This window comes from Carcharodon carcharias, chromosome 11 (assembly GCF_017639515.1).
Source record: "Carcharodon carcharias isolate sCarCar2 chromosome 11, sCarCar2.pri, whole genome shotgun sequence".
NCBI lineage: Eukaryota > Metazoa > Chordata > Chondrichthyes > Lamniformes > Lamnidae > Carcharodon > Carcharodon carcharias.
The window spans coordinates 116,508,902-116,526,908 of NC_054477.1; positions in this window are offsets into that span (position 1 = coordinate 116,508,902).

Below are 18,007 nucleotides of genomic sequence, written 5' to 3' on the forward strand. Positions count from 1 at the left end.
TTGAAGCAAAAAGCATTTGTGAATAATTATAGTCAAATGTAGCAGGTACATGATGATCTATAAGGGGCCATTCAATGATCTCAGCTAAAGGATTGCAAGGAGCTCAATGTAAAGACCAAATCCCACAGCAAAGAGCTGGCCTCACCAGATGTTGCAAGGCCAGCTCATGAATCTTGTTTGATTACAATCCCAGCAAAACCTTGTGCAGGAAAATGATGAAGGCGACCTCATAGAATGTCAGAGACATGGAACCTTTAATGGTCTGCAGCTCAAAATTAAAGATAAATGGTCACATATAGGACTAAAAAATATTGGAACTTATTTTAAGGTTCAAAAATGCTTCATAAATGGTTCCAACATTTGCAAAGGTTTTTAAAGGGAAAGTAATGAAAGTAAAAGGACAGAAAACCCAAATGCTGGCATTGCTGCTCATTTGATAGTTGACAAAGTAGATGTGCTGCTGCATGAATTTGTTTGCCCTGTTTGGAACAAGGCACCTTTCTGTGGTGCAGCAGTGTACAATGACTTTGAGGCAGAAGAAAGAAGCCTTCTGCAGGACATAGAAACAGATATGAGAAAGGCAACATCTACAAGAATGCAGCACTTCAGTCGTTTAGATTACATGCTCAAATTCTGATATATGGCTTGGGTAGCTATCTTTCGTCTCAGAAGGAAGGATGTTACCAATTAAGCCAAGCTAACATATCAGCAGCATTTTTATGAATTACTAACTCAAGATGATGAGCCAAATTCATTTGAAGTGGAAATCAGAAATTCAGGCACAAGCAGCATACAATTTTCTGACTGCCAATTTAAAGATGAAAATTAGGCAGGCTTCATTCTTTACCTTCTCTATCCATTTCCCTCTATGGACTGTACTCTGGCAATCCTTTGTGCCAAAACACAATAAGAGGACGATTTACCATGCTGTCTTCCTGGTCAGGTTCTTTTCTCTAAATATATCAGGATGGTTTACATTTTTATTTACATATGGCACTTCAGAGCAAACATAAATGCACAGGGATAACAAGACATGGCAATATCAATGGCAAATTGATTCTATCTGCCTCTAATTCAACTTTCTGTTGACTGCTCATCATACATTCCAATTTGCAGTTACTGATTATCATAGTTGCCTCTGTCCCTGTAGATATCCATAACAAAGGCTTTAACAGTTAGCATACCTCACCCACAGAAAAGCAACAGAGGAAACATGATGAAGGGCCTTGAGATATTTGTTAAGGATAAAGCACAGGAACATTGGGAGAGGAGTAGGCCATTCATCTCCTTGAGCCTGTACTGCTATTCAATTAAATAATTGCTGATCTGTGCCTCAATTCCATTTACCTGCCTTTACTCCATATCTTTTGATATCTGTGCCAAACAAAAAACACTACTGATGAAAGTCTTGATAGTTCCAATTAACCCAGCACCCATAGTGTTTTGATGGAGATAATTCCATAATTCCATTGCCTTTTGTGTGAAAATGCTTTCCCTCCTAATTGGTCTCACTGAAATTTTAAGATTACGTTCCCTTGATCTTGATTCACCCTTTGGAGGAAATCATTTCTGTGTATATATCCTAACAATTCCTTTTCACATTTTATGCACGTCAATCAGATGATCCCTCAATCTTCTATACTCAGTGGAATACCATCCAAGTTTATGCAACTCAGGCATCATTTCAGGAAGCATGGCATGACTGAAATCCACATCAGGGCTAATTGTCTGATGGGGAACACTCAGCCTAGAATATATGAACCCGAAGTGTCCAGTATTACATTCATTTATATGCATGTGTAGAAAATCAGGATTGAAGACCCACAATTTCTCAGATATGGCATCCTTCGATCACTTCTTGCTGGGCATGAATGATCAGAAACCAGGAAGCAGGTGCTCTTCAGTTTCTATTCATTTTGGGCAGAAGGTCGTGCAGTGCACATTACTCTCTCTGCCCAAAATGATGAAATATGCTCCAGCTATACATATTTTCATTGGACTATCATTTTTCTTTAATTCATTCAAGGGATGTGGGATTTACTGTAGGGCCAGCATTTATTGTCCATCCCTAATTACCCTTGAGAAGATGGTGGTGAGCTGCCTTCTTGATAATCTCGCTCATATGGACTGACCTGTGTGCTTTGGGGGAAAAAAGAACTATATTTCATGTTGGGGTAGTTGTCCCTTTAAGAAGCGGGGTTTCTCTGGAAGATGGTTTCTTATAAAGGCAATTTGCTTCCAGTAACTGATCATGTGACCAAGCTGTCTGGGAGATAAACAATCCTACAGTGGAACAAGATGCCAAACAAAATAGTCACAGATCCATCGCTTCAAATCTTCAAGGCCCATCTTTAGATTATTTCCATTTATACATCCTTCATTACTATGACTACCATATCAGCAGGTGTTGTCTGGTTCAACTGGCATTAACCATTTTCATAAACACTGGTAGAATACAGATGTTAGATGTTGACATAAGCAAAGCAGAAGTAGAAAAAGCACATGCAGAAACAATAGTACAAATGGGTAAACAAGAAGTTAATTACAGGGGGAAGTAGATTCCTGTGTGTGGTTTTCCTCCAAGCAATTTATTTTAGAACAAGCTGGCTACAGGGAACATCTCTTTCTAGCAGAATTCAGTTGTCATTCTGTATACTGGCTAAAAAGGTTTAAAACTTCTGATGACTGAAGGACTCATCCCAGCCTCCCAAGCTTCCTTACCATCAGAACTCATCCTTCCATACAAATCCCCTACAGGAATTGGTCCCCACCCAAGGTTGGGGATTGGACAACCCCAAAACCAAGATCAGGTGCTGCACTGAATTCAATGGTCAAATCTTCCCCTCGACTGACAGCAAAAAATTGGACACCCCCCCGCTGGGGTCAGGGATCAGAACCCTGGAATTAGGGATTGGGAACCTCTTTGGGATCAAGCTTGTACAAAAGTCAGAGTTGAAGAGTCAGATAGAGGAGGACCTGGAGACAAGCAGCAACACCTCGAAGAGCAGCAGTGAGGAGGATGCAGAGACATGCAGCAATACCTAAAGAGTGGGAGAGAGGAGGTTCCAGAGACAGGCAGCAGCACCTAAAAGAGTGGGAAAGAGAAGGAGCTGGAGACAGACAACAGCACTTAAAAAGCTATCCAATCCATGGCTTCAGAGTGGGCCAGCCACATTCTGAGAAAAAATGTGTGACGTGATAAGAAAACAGGTATTTAATTGCTGGGTGAGTATTTTTCTCATTTATCTTTCAAAACGTGGGTAAATTTAGTAATTGTAAGGTTTTATTCATAATAGTAAGATTTACTAATAGTAGTAAAGCTTTTTAGATTGGCTGGTGAGTATTCCTATTTATCTTAACCAGGGAATTTCAATCGGGGTAAGTCAGACATCATTGAAATAATGAGCCAAAACTTTCAAGCAGTGGCAATCAATGCCAGATTGTGCTCTGCTCCTATTTTCTTACCTTGTACCAGAGCTCCACATTTCTGGCTTGCACTTCTGAGCCGGACTCTTCTAGGAGACCTTCTTCATTGTACAGGCGCATCGGGGGGGAAGCCATACCACGCCCCTTTTTTACAACACTAGCTGTCATAGTTTATTAAGCCTTCATTCACTAACACAGTGAAAAGTTTTGAGACATGTAATAGCTTTTCACTGTATTAGTGAAGGTAAAGTGAGTGAGGTAAGTGAGTAGGGTGGGTAGGGTAACATAGTAGAAGGGTGGATAGGGTACCAGCTGGGTAGGGTGGCAGGGTGATAGGTAGGACGGCAGAGTGAGTAGGGCAGCAGGAGGTAGTTAGGTGGCAGGTTGGGTTGTGGTGAGAGGAGTCTTTTAGAAGTCAATTATGAAGAGTTCTGTACAATATTTAGTTCCCATAGGAATTCTGGAACACAGGTGAGCAATTCAAACAATCATGGTATAGTAGCGGTCCAACAGATGATATTTCTGTGGTGAAGGAATTGCCGGAGAATTTTTTAGAAACAATGTCTGGAGGTGAGTCTGATTTCTCAGATCTGAAGACTTCAAAACGTGCTGGCCCCATTGAAAATAATGTGGAGTTTCGGTAGCAAACATATCTTGGGGAGTTACATAGATGTCAGACTCAGTGAGAGTCTTACAAAATTCATGCCTCAAGAGTGTCCCAAGAAAACCAACCTGAAGGTAGTGCTAGTGGAACATGAGAGTCAAGGGTGAGAATTGGAGGGTCAGGGCGGAATCAGAGGGTTGGGGGGTGGGGTGGAATCGGAAGGTCGGGGGGAGTGGGAAGGTCAGGAGGAGTCAGAGGGCCAGGGGTGTTGGAGGTTCGGGGAGAGTCAGGGAGTCAGGGCGACGTTAGTTGGGGGATCAGAAAGTTAGTCAGGGATGGTTGAAGGGTCAGGTGGGAATCTGGGGTTCAGTGTGAGTGATTGTGTTAACCAGGAGGTAGAACTGTTTCTCCTCTGTCTAACATTTCCTGGGGCTGGGATTTTCTGGCCCCGTCATGGTGGGGCCTGCTGCAGGATACAGCGGGACCAAAGGACCCTGGGGCGTACTGGGCTGGAAAGTTCCACCCTGGATGACAATTCAGGTAAGTAAGTTAAAACCCTCTGAAGTCTCCAACTCCAACTCAGAGTTGGAGAATTTTTGGGGGGTTCTAGATGCAGGGGAATTTCCCATCAGAAGCCCAAACCTCTTGGGCAATTCACACGTAGTCAGTGTGTCAGGCCTTCTGAGGGGTCCCATAGCACATCTTATGGTGTACCTCTACGGTACGGTATGATCAGCTGGAGTTCAAAGGTTCTTGGAAATTAAGAATGTAAGCATAGGCAGGACTAGAAAAAGTAATTACATTAAATCAGTGATATAATTAATTAATTAAATGCACTAAAGATAGCAAGGCAGGTGATATGTGGCAGCTGCAGAATATGGGAGCACATGGGCACCTGTATGAACCAAGACAAATACATCTGCAATAAGTGTCTGCAGCTGATAGAACTTTGGCTTAGAGTCATTGAGCTGAAGGCTGAGCTGCAGACACTGTGATACATCAGGGAGGGAGAAAGTTACTTGGACACTTTGCTGTAGGAGGCAGTCAGTCCCCTTAGGATACAGTCATCTGATTTGGTCCATGGTCAGGGATAGTGTGACTGCAAGTGAGGCAGGTATGGGGATCGAGAAAATAGAAATGGAGGAGCCTCAGTCCTTGCAATTGTCCAATAGGTTCAGGTTCTTGCAGCCTGTATGGATGAAAGTGGGGGCTGCAGTGGGGATGAACAAACTGACTATGGCACTGTGGTACAGGAAGCCATTCAAACAAGAGGAGTTAATAGGAATGTAATGATAGTAGCGGACAGTATATCAGGGGGATAGACACAGTTCTCTGCAGCCAAGAGAAGGAGTCCAGAAGGTTGTGTTGCCTGCCCAGTGCCAGGGTTCAGGACACAGGCGCTGGGCTGGAGTTTCAATGACATAGGAAGACTAGGAAAAAGGCTCTGTAAGGTGGAGTAGAGTAAATAAAAATAGAGAGTTAAATGCATGACTTACAGATTGATGTGGAAGAAATGGATTTAGAGTCATGGGGCACTGGCATCACTACTAAGGAAAGTGGGAGATGTACTATTGAGATGGTTTTCATCTGAACAATGCTGAGACCAGTATCCTGGTGAGTCACATAACTATGGCAGTAGCTTTAAAATAAATAATGGGAATAAGGGATCAGGCGTGGGAGATATGATAAATTAGAAAGAGAGGACAAGGCAAAAGAGCAAAATAACGATAAGGGAATTGATAATCTGAGTGCCGCAGGAACAGAGCGTGCAAACTTCATAGTGCACCAGAAGACGAGGCTGGAGGTTGCGGAAAATAAAAAAACAGAATTAAAAGCATGCCATCTGAATGTGCACAGCATTCACAATGAGTAGATGAATTGATGGCACTAATGGAAGTAAACATGTATGATATAATTGCCATTACAGAGACACAACTGTAGGATGACCAAGGCTGGGAACTGAACATGCCAAGGGTATTCAACATTTAGGAAGGACAGCCAAAAAGGAAAAGGAGGTGAGGCAGCGCTGTTAATAAAGGATGATATCAGTACATTAATGAGGGACGATCTTAGATCAGAAGATCAAGACAGAATCAATTTGGGTGAAGCTAAGAAACAGCAAGGGGCAGCAAACATTGACAGGAGTTGTTTGCAGGCTACCAAACAATAGTGGCAATGTAGGGCATGGTATAAATCAGGAAATTAAAGGTGCACGTTACAAGGATAATAGAGTAATCATGAGGGACTTCAGTTTACATATAGACTGGGAAAACTCAATTATCACTAATGCTGTGGAAAACAAATTTCTGAAATATATGTGAGATGGTTTTCTAGAACACTATGTTCAGATACCAACTAGAGAATGGGCTATTTTAGATCTAGTATTGTGCAATAAGAAAGGGCCAATTAATAATCTTGTTGTTAAGGAGACTTTCAGGAAGAGCGTCCATGCTAGGATAAAATTTTACATTGAGTTTGAAAGTGATATAGTTCAGTCTAAGATTAGGATTTTATTTCTTAACAATGGAAACTACAAAAGTATGAGGGGCAAATTGGTTGTGGCAATTTGGGAAGCTACATTAAAAAATATGACAGTAAGCACACAAAGGCTAGCATTTAAAGGTTTAACACATGGTTTACAACAAATTTTCATTCCTTTGAGGCACAAAAATCCAGCAGGAAAGGTGATCCAACCGTGGCTAACAAGAGAAGTTAAAGATTATATTAGCTCAAAGGAAGCGGCTTATAAAGTTGCCAAAAAAAAGTAATAATCCTGATGCTTGGGAGCATTTTAGAATTCAGCAAAGGAGGACCAAGAAACTGATAAAGAGAAAATACCAGCGAGAAACATAAAAATGGACTGTTAACACTTGTACAGGCATGTATAAAGGAAAATATTACAAAGACAAATATAACCCCACTACAGGCGGGGACAGGAGAATTTATAATGGGGAATAAGGAAATGGCAGAGAAACTAAACAAATACTTTGGGCTGGATTTTGCCCTCGGCGAGCAGGGCAGGGCAAAATGATGCAGGATGAGGTCGGGAGGATTCCCCAACGTCACCCCGCCCCATTTAAATTTTCAGGAAGGTGGGGGCACAGTGAGATCAGCTGTCCGCCCGCCGACCTGTCAATGGCCAATTAAGGCCATTGACAAGATAATTAAAACAATTAAAGACCCTGTCCGTCCAACCTTAAGGTTGGTGGGCAGGCCAGGAGCCCCGGTGGCAACTACAAAAAAACATGAAACCTCATCCACCGGTGGGTGAGGTTTCATGTAGGGTTTAAAAAAGTTTATTAAAGTTTCAGTAAAATTTATTAACATGTCCCATCTCGTGTGACATTGTCACATGAGGGGGACATGTTAAGGATTTTATTATTTTTCTATTTTTAATATTTTTATAAGTGTCAGCGATCTCCCTGAGGCAGCACTTAGCCTCAGGAAGATGTGTGCTCTTGTGTGCGCATGCGTGAAAAAGCACACACTCTTGCAATTGGGAAATCCCCACCCCCACCCGCACAGGAAGCTCATAGCGCTTCCCGGCGTACGTCACGCTGGGGGGGGGCCTTAACTGGCCCGCCCACTTAAAATGGCGGCGGGGCCCGCTTCTCTGGCAGGGATTGGCTCCCCACCCACCGGAGATTGGGTCAGACCCATCCGCCCGACAGGCAGAAAATTCTGCCCTTTGTGTCTGCCTTCACAGATGAAGATACAAAACAATCTCCCAGAAATGTAGAGAAACAAGGGACTAGCAAGAATGGGGAATGAAAGAAAATTGTATTAGTAAAACAGTTGTACTGAAGAAATTGATGGGACTAAAAGTTGATAAATCCTCTGGGCCTAGTAATCTACATCCCAGAGTGTTGAAGAAGGTGGTTGTAGGGATTGTGGATGTGCTGGTGGTCATCTTTCAAAATTCTAAAGATTCTGGAGTGGATCCTGCAGATTGAATGATAGCAAATGTAACCCCACTATTTAAGAAAGAAGGGAGAGAGAAAATAGAGAACTACAGACCTGTTAGCTTGACATTTGGAGGTGGGAAGATGCTAGAGCTGAGTCTTTGGCTCAGTAAGTGGGTCAGGGCCTGTTTTCCAATGCGTAAAATGATGTGGGGTGGAAGTCAGCATGCGTCATTTAGATTTTCAGTTCGGCAGGCGCACAGCCGAATCGGATGTTTTAATTGACCCACCCACGTAAAATGGTGGCGTGGACCAGATCAGATCGGGTTCGCAACCCCCTTGGTGGGGGGAAAATTCTACCTCTAGAATCTGTTATAAAGTCTATAATAACTGGACACTTGGAAAATAATGGTAGGATTTGCCAGATTCATCATGGATTTATGAAAGAGAAATCAAGTTTGACAAACCTGTTGAAGTTTTTTGAGGATGTAACCAATATAATAGATAGGGGTAATACACTGGCATGGATTAAGAATTGGTTAACAGACAGGAAACAGAGGACAGGAATAAATGCATCATTCTCAGGTTGGCAGGCAGTGTGACTAGTGGGGTACCACAAGGATCAGTACTTGGGCCCTAGCTATTCGGAATCTCTATCAATGATTTGGATATAGGAACCAATTGTAATACTTCCAAGTTTGCTGATGACACAAAATTAGGTGGGAATGTGAATTGTGAGGAGGATGCAAAGAGTCTTCAGGGAGATTTAGACAGGCAATTGAGTAGGCAAGAACATGGCAAATGGAATATAATGTGGAAAAATGTGAAGTTATCCACTTTGTTAGGAAAAAAAGAAATGCAGAGTATTTCTGAAATGGTGAGAGATTGGGAAGTCTTGATGTCCAAAGGGACCTGGATGTCCTTGTTCAAAAGTCACTGAAAGCTAACATGCAGGTGCAGCAAGCAGTTCAGAAGGCAAACGATATGTTGGCCTTTATTACAAGAGGATATGAGCACAAGGATAAGGATGTTTGCTTCAATTGTATACAGCCTTAGTGTGACCACATGTAGCGTGTTGCAAACAGTTTTGATTCACGTACTTAAGCATAGATAAACTTGTTAAAGAGGAGTGCAACAAAGGTTCACCTGACTGATCTCTGGAATAGCGGTATTGGCCTATAAGGAGAGATTGAGAAAACTGGGCCTATATTCTCTGGAGTTTACGAGAATGGGAGGTGATCTCGTTGAAGTACAAAAAATTATTGCAGGACTAGACAAGGTAGGTGCAGGAAAAATGTTTCCCCTGGCTGTGGTCTCTAGAACAAGGGGACACGATCTCAGAATAAGAGTAGGCGAGAAGGAATTTATTCATTTAGAGGGTGATAACTCTTTGGAATTCTCTACCCCCATAGGGCTGTGGAGCTCAGTTATTGATTATATTCAAGACAATGATCTACAGATTTCTAGATATTAAAGATATCAAGTGATATGGGATAATGCGGGAAATGGTGTTGAGGTAGAAGATTGGCGATGAATGGCAGCGCAGGCTCAATATGCCAAATGGCCTATGCCTATGCTCCTATTTGTTATGTTCCCAAGGATCTACCTGGTCCTGTGGCTTCCTCCGGATGAGTCCCTCCCAGACTGGAGCCAACTCTGCCAATCAGGCTGATCTCTGGGTAGGGAAACTTTAAGGACCAAAAATTGCTTCCAGGTAAGTTTTGTTTTATACAGAGAGGGGGCGACCAAAAGCTCACTGAAAGAGGTGGGTTTTAAAAAGGGTTCTAACAGGTACAGCAATAATTACAGGTGACTTTAATCTACATGTAGATTGGGTGAATCAGATTGGCCAAGGTTGCTTGGAAAATGAGTCATAGGGGAGAATTTTCTCCCTATCTGGAGAGTTGAGCGGCAATGGATGCAGGCGGACTCACAGCTGGTCACCGCCCGTGATCGGCTGCACGCTGCCATTTTATGTGGGTGGGCCAATTAAGGCCCACCCAGCGTGACGCGCACCCAGAAGCACTGAGCGCTCCCTGTGTGGACGGGGGGAGGAAGCTGAGTCAGGGCCTGTGCTCTTTTGTATATGCACACAAAAGAGTGCAGAAATCTCCCTTTGGCACACAGCCGCCTCAGGGAGATTGTTTTCTTTATGAAAACTTTTTTTTAAAATAGAAAAAACTATTCAGACATGTCCCCTCATGTGACAGTGTCACATGAGCTGGGACATGTCAATGAATTTTAATTAAAAAATGTATTTAATTGAACACGTCATGGAACCTTATCTCACCCGTGGATGAGGTTTCATGATAAATGCGAAAGCCGCTTGGGCTCTTCACCTGCCCGCCAACCTTAAGGTTGGACGGGCGGCCCTGAGAATCAGTTAAATTAGTTAACTAATGGCCTTAATAGGCCTTTGACAGTTCGGCGGGCGTGCAGCCAACTCCGCTGCGTGCCCACCAAACTGAGGATCAGAATGATACACAGTGATGTCGGGTTGCATGGCCAACATCACCGCGCGTCATTTTATGTGTCGGAGAGCGGGGCCCGCCTCCTCACGCCAACCAGAAGACTGAGGCCATAGAGTCTACTTGAGACTATTGCTTAGAACAGTGCATCCTAGAGCCAACCAGGGAGCAGGCTATTCTACACCTGATAACGTGCAGTGAGACTCAATTAATCAATAACCTCATGGTAAAGAAATCTCTGGACAATGACGATTGTAACATGATAGAATTTCACATTCAGTTTGAAGGGGAGAAGGGTGGGGCTAAGACTAGCGTTTTAAACCTAAATAAGAGTATTAAGGTAAGTAAATAAGGGTATGAAGACAAAGCTGACTAAACTGAACTGGGAAACTAGGTTAAAAAGTAGAACAATAGAAATGCAGCAGCAGACTTTTAAGGAGATATTTAATAACTCTCCAGAAAGATTTATCCCAGTGAGAAAGAAAGACTCTTTGTGAAGGATAAATCAGCTGTGGCTAACTAAGGAAGTTAAGGATTGTATCAAATGAAAGAAACACATTAATAATCTGCAAATATTAGTGGTAGGTCAGAAGTTTGGAAAGATTTTAACAACCAGCAAAGAATAGTAAAACAAATAAAGAGGGAAAAAGTGGAGTATGAGGGAAAGCTAGCTAGGTATTACAAAACAGATAGTAAGAATTTCTACAAGTACTTAAATAGGGAAATAGTATCTGAAGCTAGTGTTGATCCTCTGGACAGTGAGTCTGGGAAATTGATAATGGAAAGCAAGGAAATGGCAGAGGCATTGACAAGTATTTTGTGTCTGTCTTCACTATAGAAGACATGGAAAATTTCCCAGACACTTGAAAATCAAGAGATAAAAGGGAGGGAGGAACTTAAAACAATCTCCACCACCAGGACAAAAGGTGTTGAAAAAACTATTAGACCTAAAGCCAATTAAGGCCCGCCCAATGTGGAATTTGAGCAGCAGCACTCAGCCTATGTAGGCAGGGGGGAGAAGGGTGGGTGGGCCTAGCATGAACTCCACGCATGCGCATGAAAGAGTGCTTCAATTTCCTTGACACACGGAACTGTTTCAGGGAGATGAAGCACTGTTTAAAAACAAGAAAAAGGTCATAAAACATGTCCTCTCATGACTCTGTCACATGAGCAGGGAAATGTTTTTAATTCAAGTGTTAAATTTTTATTTTATTTTTATTTGCTTTAGGAAACCTCATCCCGCCTGTGGATGAGGTTTTCTAAAAAAATGCAATGGCCACTTGGCCTTTTAGCCTGCCAGTCAACCGTTAGGTTGGATGGGCAGTGAAAAATTCTGGACAATTGTTTACTTAATGGCCTTAATAAGCCTTTTAATTGTCCGATGTCCACATGCTTTATTTCACGCTTGGGCATGTTGGGTGTGTGCTCGCACGCCAAGTGTAATTTTCTGCCCAAGCTGTCAGAGCTGCAGCATTTACTGATTCTATTTCACATTTACAGCATCCGAAGTATTTTGCTTTTGAAATAGCTGAGTATGGAGAAAACAAAGACATGGATGAGTGTTTCAGCAAAAGATGGACTGAAACAAAGGGAGATGGGGATGATATTTATGATGAAGTGAATATACAATCAGAATCTCAGTTCAAGATAAATAGGATCTCAAGGCTGCAAGGAGTCTGGCCAATTTAAGAAAGTGCCCATGAAAGTGGATAAAGTGGATAGCAAGTGTATGGAGTTTGTGGTGTGAGTGATAGCTTCAGTCTTACCAAGCTTTAACTGGAGAAAACTATGGCTCATTCAGGACTGTTTGTCAAACAAGCAACCAGAAAGTAGAGAAGCAGTGGAGGGTGCTGTGTTGGAGATGTAGAGTTGGATTTTGTCAGCATAAATGTGGAAACTAGGATGGAGAAAGAGTAAATGTTTTAATTAAAGAAAAGAGCATTAAATCTGGAAGTAAGGGAGTGGTGAGTTACATTTTCAAAAATATTGTGGTGAATGGAAGACTGAAGATTAGGCAGCTGGCAACTTAAAAGTGAAAATATAAGTGATTTAGGAGAATCTACATATATATATATATAGATAAAGAGCAAAAGTGTACCCACTTACCATTAGGGTACATCATTTCTAACCCTTCAACATCCAACAATAACCATTTATTCAAACTCTTTGTTTCCTGTGACAAAAACAGCTTGTAAATTCAATGTCCACCTAGATAGTAGTAATTAACAGAGGAATACCTTTCACTATTAGCTTATCTGCAGGACCTTGGCAACCTATGTGTCATGTGTAAAGATGCAAAGGCGATTTGCAGCCAATAGCCATCGTGCTTACACATGCTTCATATTGCTGTTATTCCAGGTGCAGAATCTGTGTGCTATAGCATTAAAGGTTATGTTTTACTTAACTGAGCTTGTATTGAATTCCTTAGAAGATCATTGCATACCTTCCATACAATTATACTTGTCCTAACAATGTAAAATGGGAAAGATATATTAAGTTAAGAAGAAATTAATTTGTCTTAGACACCCTCAAGACATTTTTAACCGTCACAATCCACTCATTTCACAATGAGTGGATTTTTTAAAAATGCAGTCATTGTTGTTATGTAGGCAAATGCGGCGGCCAGTTAAAACACAAAAGGCCCCACAAACTCAAAAAACATTTTTGCCACTTCTGGTTGATTAACATAAATATCAAATCATAGTCTATAAAAGGGTTACAGCACAGAGTGAGGCCTTCGGCCTGCCATGCCTGTACTGGTTATCTGAAAGAGCAATTCACAGAATTGTTATGGCACAGAAGGAGGCCATTTGGTCATAATGTCTGCACTGGCTCTCCGAACGAGCAACACCCCTAGTGCCATTTCCCTGCCTTCTCCCTGTAACCCTGCACATTCTTCCTTTTCAGATAACATCCTAATTCTTTTTTGAATGCTTCAATTGAACTGGCTTCCACCACACTCACAAGCAGAGCAGACCCTAACCACTCGCTGCGTGAAAGGGTTTTTCCTCATATCACTTCTGCTTCTTTTACTAATTACTTTAAATCTGTGCCCTTTTGTTCTCGACCTTTCAATGGGTGGGGATAGTTTCCCCTTATCTACTTTGGCCAGACCCCTCATAATTTGGAATACCTTTATCAAATCCCCTCCCTGCTTTCTCTTCTCTGAGGAAAACAATCTTAAGGTCTCCAAAGGGGAGGTGGTGGCATAGTGGTATTATCAGTTGGGTTAGTATTCTTGAGACTCAGGGTAATGCTCTGGGGTCCTGGGTTCAAATCTAACCGTAGTAGATGGTGAAATTTGAATTCAATAAAAATCTGGAATTAAAAGTCTGATGATGACCATGAAATTGTTGTTGTAAAAACCCATCTGGTTCACTAATGCCCTTCAGGGAAGGAAATCTGCCATTCCTACCTGGTCTGGCTTACATGTGACTCCAGACACACAGCAATGTGGCTGACTCTTAAAATGCCCTTTAAATTAGGGCTGAGCAATAAATGCTGGCCAAGCCAGCAACCCCCACACCCCCTGAAGAAATTTAAAAAAACGAATTTCCTCATCCCTGGAACTAGTTTTGTGAAGCTTTGCTGCACCTCTCTAATGCTTTCACATCCTTCCTAAATTGTGGTATCCATACTGGATGTAATACTCCAGCAGAGGCCAAACGAAAAATTTATACAAGTTCAACATAACCTCCTTGTTCTTGCACTCTATGCCACTATTAATAAAGCCTAAGGTACTGTCTGCTTTATTAACTGTGCTCTCAACCTGCCCTGCCACCTTCAATGACTTATGCACATATACACCCAGGTCTCTCTGCTCCTACACCACCTTTAGAGTTGTACTCTTTATTTTATATTGTTTCTCCATGTTCTTCTCATCAAAATGAATCACTTCATATTTCTCTGCATTGAACTTCATTTGTCACTTGTCTACCCATTCCACCAACTTGTCCATGTACATTTGAAGTTCTATACTATTCTCTTCACAGTCCTCAATGTTTACAAGTTTTGTATAATCTGCAAACTTTGAAATTGTTCCCTATACACCAAGGTCCAGGTCATTAATATATAGCAGGAAAAGCAAGGGTTCCAACACTGACCCCTGGGGAACACCATTACAAAAATTCCTCCAGCCCAAAAAAACATCCATTAACCACTACTCTTTGTTTCCTGTCACCCAGCCAATGCTGTATCCATGGGGAGAATTTTCCCTGCGTTGGGGGGGTTGTGCGGGGGTGGGCGGGGACAGGCGCGAGCCCGAACAGCACCCCCGATTGGGCCCACGCCACAATTTTACATGGGCGGGCCAATTACGTGGGCGGGCGCACCTAGAAGCGCTGAGCAGGCGAGGGGATTCCCTGAGGCGGGGCCTGCGCACTTACTCGCATGCGCGCGCTCTTTCACACAGAGGTGCCTCAGGGAGATTTAATTTAAAAAGCTGAATAAAGGAAAGAAAATATTTAAGACGTGTCCCCCTCATGTGACAGTGTCACATGAGCTGGGACATATCAATTAATTTAAACAAAAATTTTATTCAATTTATAAACACTTCGTGAAACCTCATCCCGCCCGTGGATGAGGTTCAACGAAAAATGTGAAGGGCGTCTGGGCTCTTCGCCTGTCAGCCAACCTTAAAGTTGGATGGGCAGCTCACTTTATTGGTTTAATTAGTTTTTAAATGGCCTTAATAGGCTTTGACAGTTTGGCGGCATGCAGCTGACTCCGGTGCTCGTCCGCCGAACTGAATATCTAAATGACACGCGGTGACATCGGGATGCCCACCCAACATCACCACGCGTCATTTTACACATCCGTGAACAGGCCCAGCCCCTGCTCACCGACCTGAAAATTCTGCCCCATGTTGCTCCTGTGCCTTATATTCCACGAGCTATAACTTTGCTCACAAGTCACTTGTGCGACAATCTATCCAATGCCTTCTGGAAGCCCATGTACACCACATCAATAGCATTGCCCTCATTAACCCTCATCAAACTTAAGCAAGTTAGTTAAACATGATTTGCCCTTAGCAAATCCATGCTGACTTTCCTTAATTAATCCACATCTGCTGAAGTGACTGTTAATTTTTTCTCAAATTATCATTTCTAAAAGCTTCCACACCACCAAGGTTAAACTGACTGGCCTGTAGCTGCTGGGCTTATCATTACACCCTTTTTTGAACAAGGGTGTAACATTTGCAGTTCTCCAGTCCTTTGGCACCACTCCTGAGACTAAGCAAGATTGGAAAATTATAGCCAGTGCCTCCGCAATTTCCATTCTCACTCCCTTCATTATGTTTGGATGCACCTTCTTCGGTCCTGGTGCCTAACCAACTTTAAGTACAGATAGCCTATCCAAAACCTGCTCCTTATCAATGTTAAACCCTTCAGTTGTCTGAACTACCTCCTCTTTCACCATGCCCTGGGCAGCATCCTCCTTATTGGTAAAGACAGGTGCAAAGTATTCATTTAATACCTCAAACATGCTCCCTGCCTCTCAGCATAAATCCCCTTTTTGGTCCCCAATTGGCCCCACTTCTCCTCTAACACCACCTTTACTCTTTATATGCCTGTAGAAGACTTTGGATTCCCTTTTATGTTAGCTGCTAATTTCTTCTCATACTCTTTCTTTGTTTCTCTTATCTGAACCTCCTCTATTCAGCTTGGTTCTCAGCTAAAACAAAAACAGAATTACCTGGAAAAACTCAGCAGGTCTGGCAGCATCGGCGGAGAAGAAAAGAGTTGACGTTTCGAGTCCTCATGACCCTTCGACAGAACTTGAGTTCTGTCGAAGGGTCATGAGGACTCGAAACGTCAACTCTTTTCTTCTCCGCCGATGCTGCCAGACCTGCTGAGTTTTTCCAGGTAATTCTGTTTTTGTTTTGGATTTCCAGCATCCGCAGTTTTTTTGTTTTTATCTTTGGTTCTCAGCTATATTGTCCACCTGACATCTGTCATAACCATACATGTTCTGCGTTATATAAATAGTGTGTAAGTATTTATTAAAATAACCATTTGGATAAGAATTAAAGAAATGTTCTTGATAAAGAGCTTTTCCAGATTCTCTTATGTGCACTATGCATAGCCTTGAGTCACCCATGAGAAAGAACTGCGCTCATCATCAAACAATATTGAAGATTTCTTCTGGTATTTGTAGTGAAATGGCAAGTACATTAAAACAGAACTTTCTTCAGGTTTGAGTAGAAGGACAAGAACTGGTGTAAGCACATTTGAAATATTTGTTTAATTCCCACTCCAGTGACATGAGCACAAAAATATCGGCTGGCATTCCAAATGCACTGCTGCACTTTCAGAGGTATCATCTTTCAGATGAGATGTTAAGCCAAAGTCCCATCTGTCCTCTCAGATGGATGTAAGATTCCATCACAATGTTCAGAAAAGAGCTAGAGAGTTATCCTCAGTGCCCTAGCCAATATTATACTCCAATTAACATTACAACAACCAGATAATATGATTATTTTCACATTGCTATTTGTAGGAGCTTGCAGTGCAATCCCTACATTACAACACTTCAAAAATATTTCATTTGCTGTAAAGTGCTTTGAAACATCCTGGGTATGTGGAAGGCGGTATATAAATGCATGTCGTTTTTTTTTTTAGGTTTAGTAAAAATGACATCATTAGAACAGCTATGCAATTTTGTATCATTTGCTTCTTACGCTAGTCCTCTAATCAATAAAACAGCAACATAAATTTATATAGTGCTTTTAACATAACTAAATGTCCCAAGGTGCTTCGCAGGAGTGCTATAAAGTATAGTTATACACCGAGTCACATAAGGCGATATTAAGGCAGATGGCCAAAAGCTTGGTCAAAGTGGGAGGTGTTAAGGAATGTCTTAAAGGAGGAAAACAAGGTAGAGAGAGGTGGAACAAAAACAAAAATTGCTGGAAAAACTCAGCAGGTCTAACAGCATATGTGGAGAGAAAGACAGAGTTAACGTTTTTGGGTCCATATGACCCTTCTTCAGAACTAAAGAGAAGTAGAAATGTGGTGAAATATATGTGTTTAATGGGGGTGGGACAGGTGAAGCTGGATAGAAGGCTAGTGATAGGTGGAGGCAAAGGAGAGAGAGAGGTGGAGTGGTTAAACAAGAGAATTCCAGAGCTTGGGGCCTAGGTAGCTGAAGATTGGGGTTGCTCAAAAATTAGATGAGCACAGATATCTTGCGGAGTTGTGGGGCAAAATGAAGTTATAACGATAGGCCATGGAGGAACCTGAAAACAAGAATGAGAATTTTAAAATCAAGGCATTGTTTAAATAGGAGCCAATATAGATGAGCAAGTACAGGAGTGATAGGTGAGCAGGACTTGATGCAATAAAGATCTGGCAACTGAGTTTTGGGTGAGCTAAGTTTATAGAGGATCAACTATGGAAGACCAGCCAGGAGTGCCTTGGAATAGTCAAACCTAGAGTTAACAAAGGTATGAATGAGGGTTTTAGCAGCATACAAGACAAGGGTGAAATTGGACGATGTTACAGAGGTGGAAATAGATGGGCTTAGTTGTGGTGCAAATATGTGGTCAGAGGCTCATCCTGTGCGTAGAATATGACACTCAGGCTGCAAACAGTGTCTGTCTCTCAGAT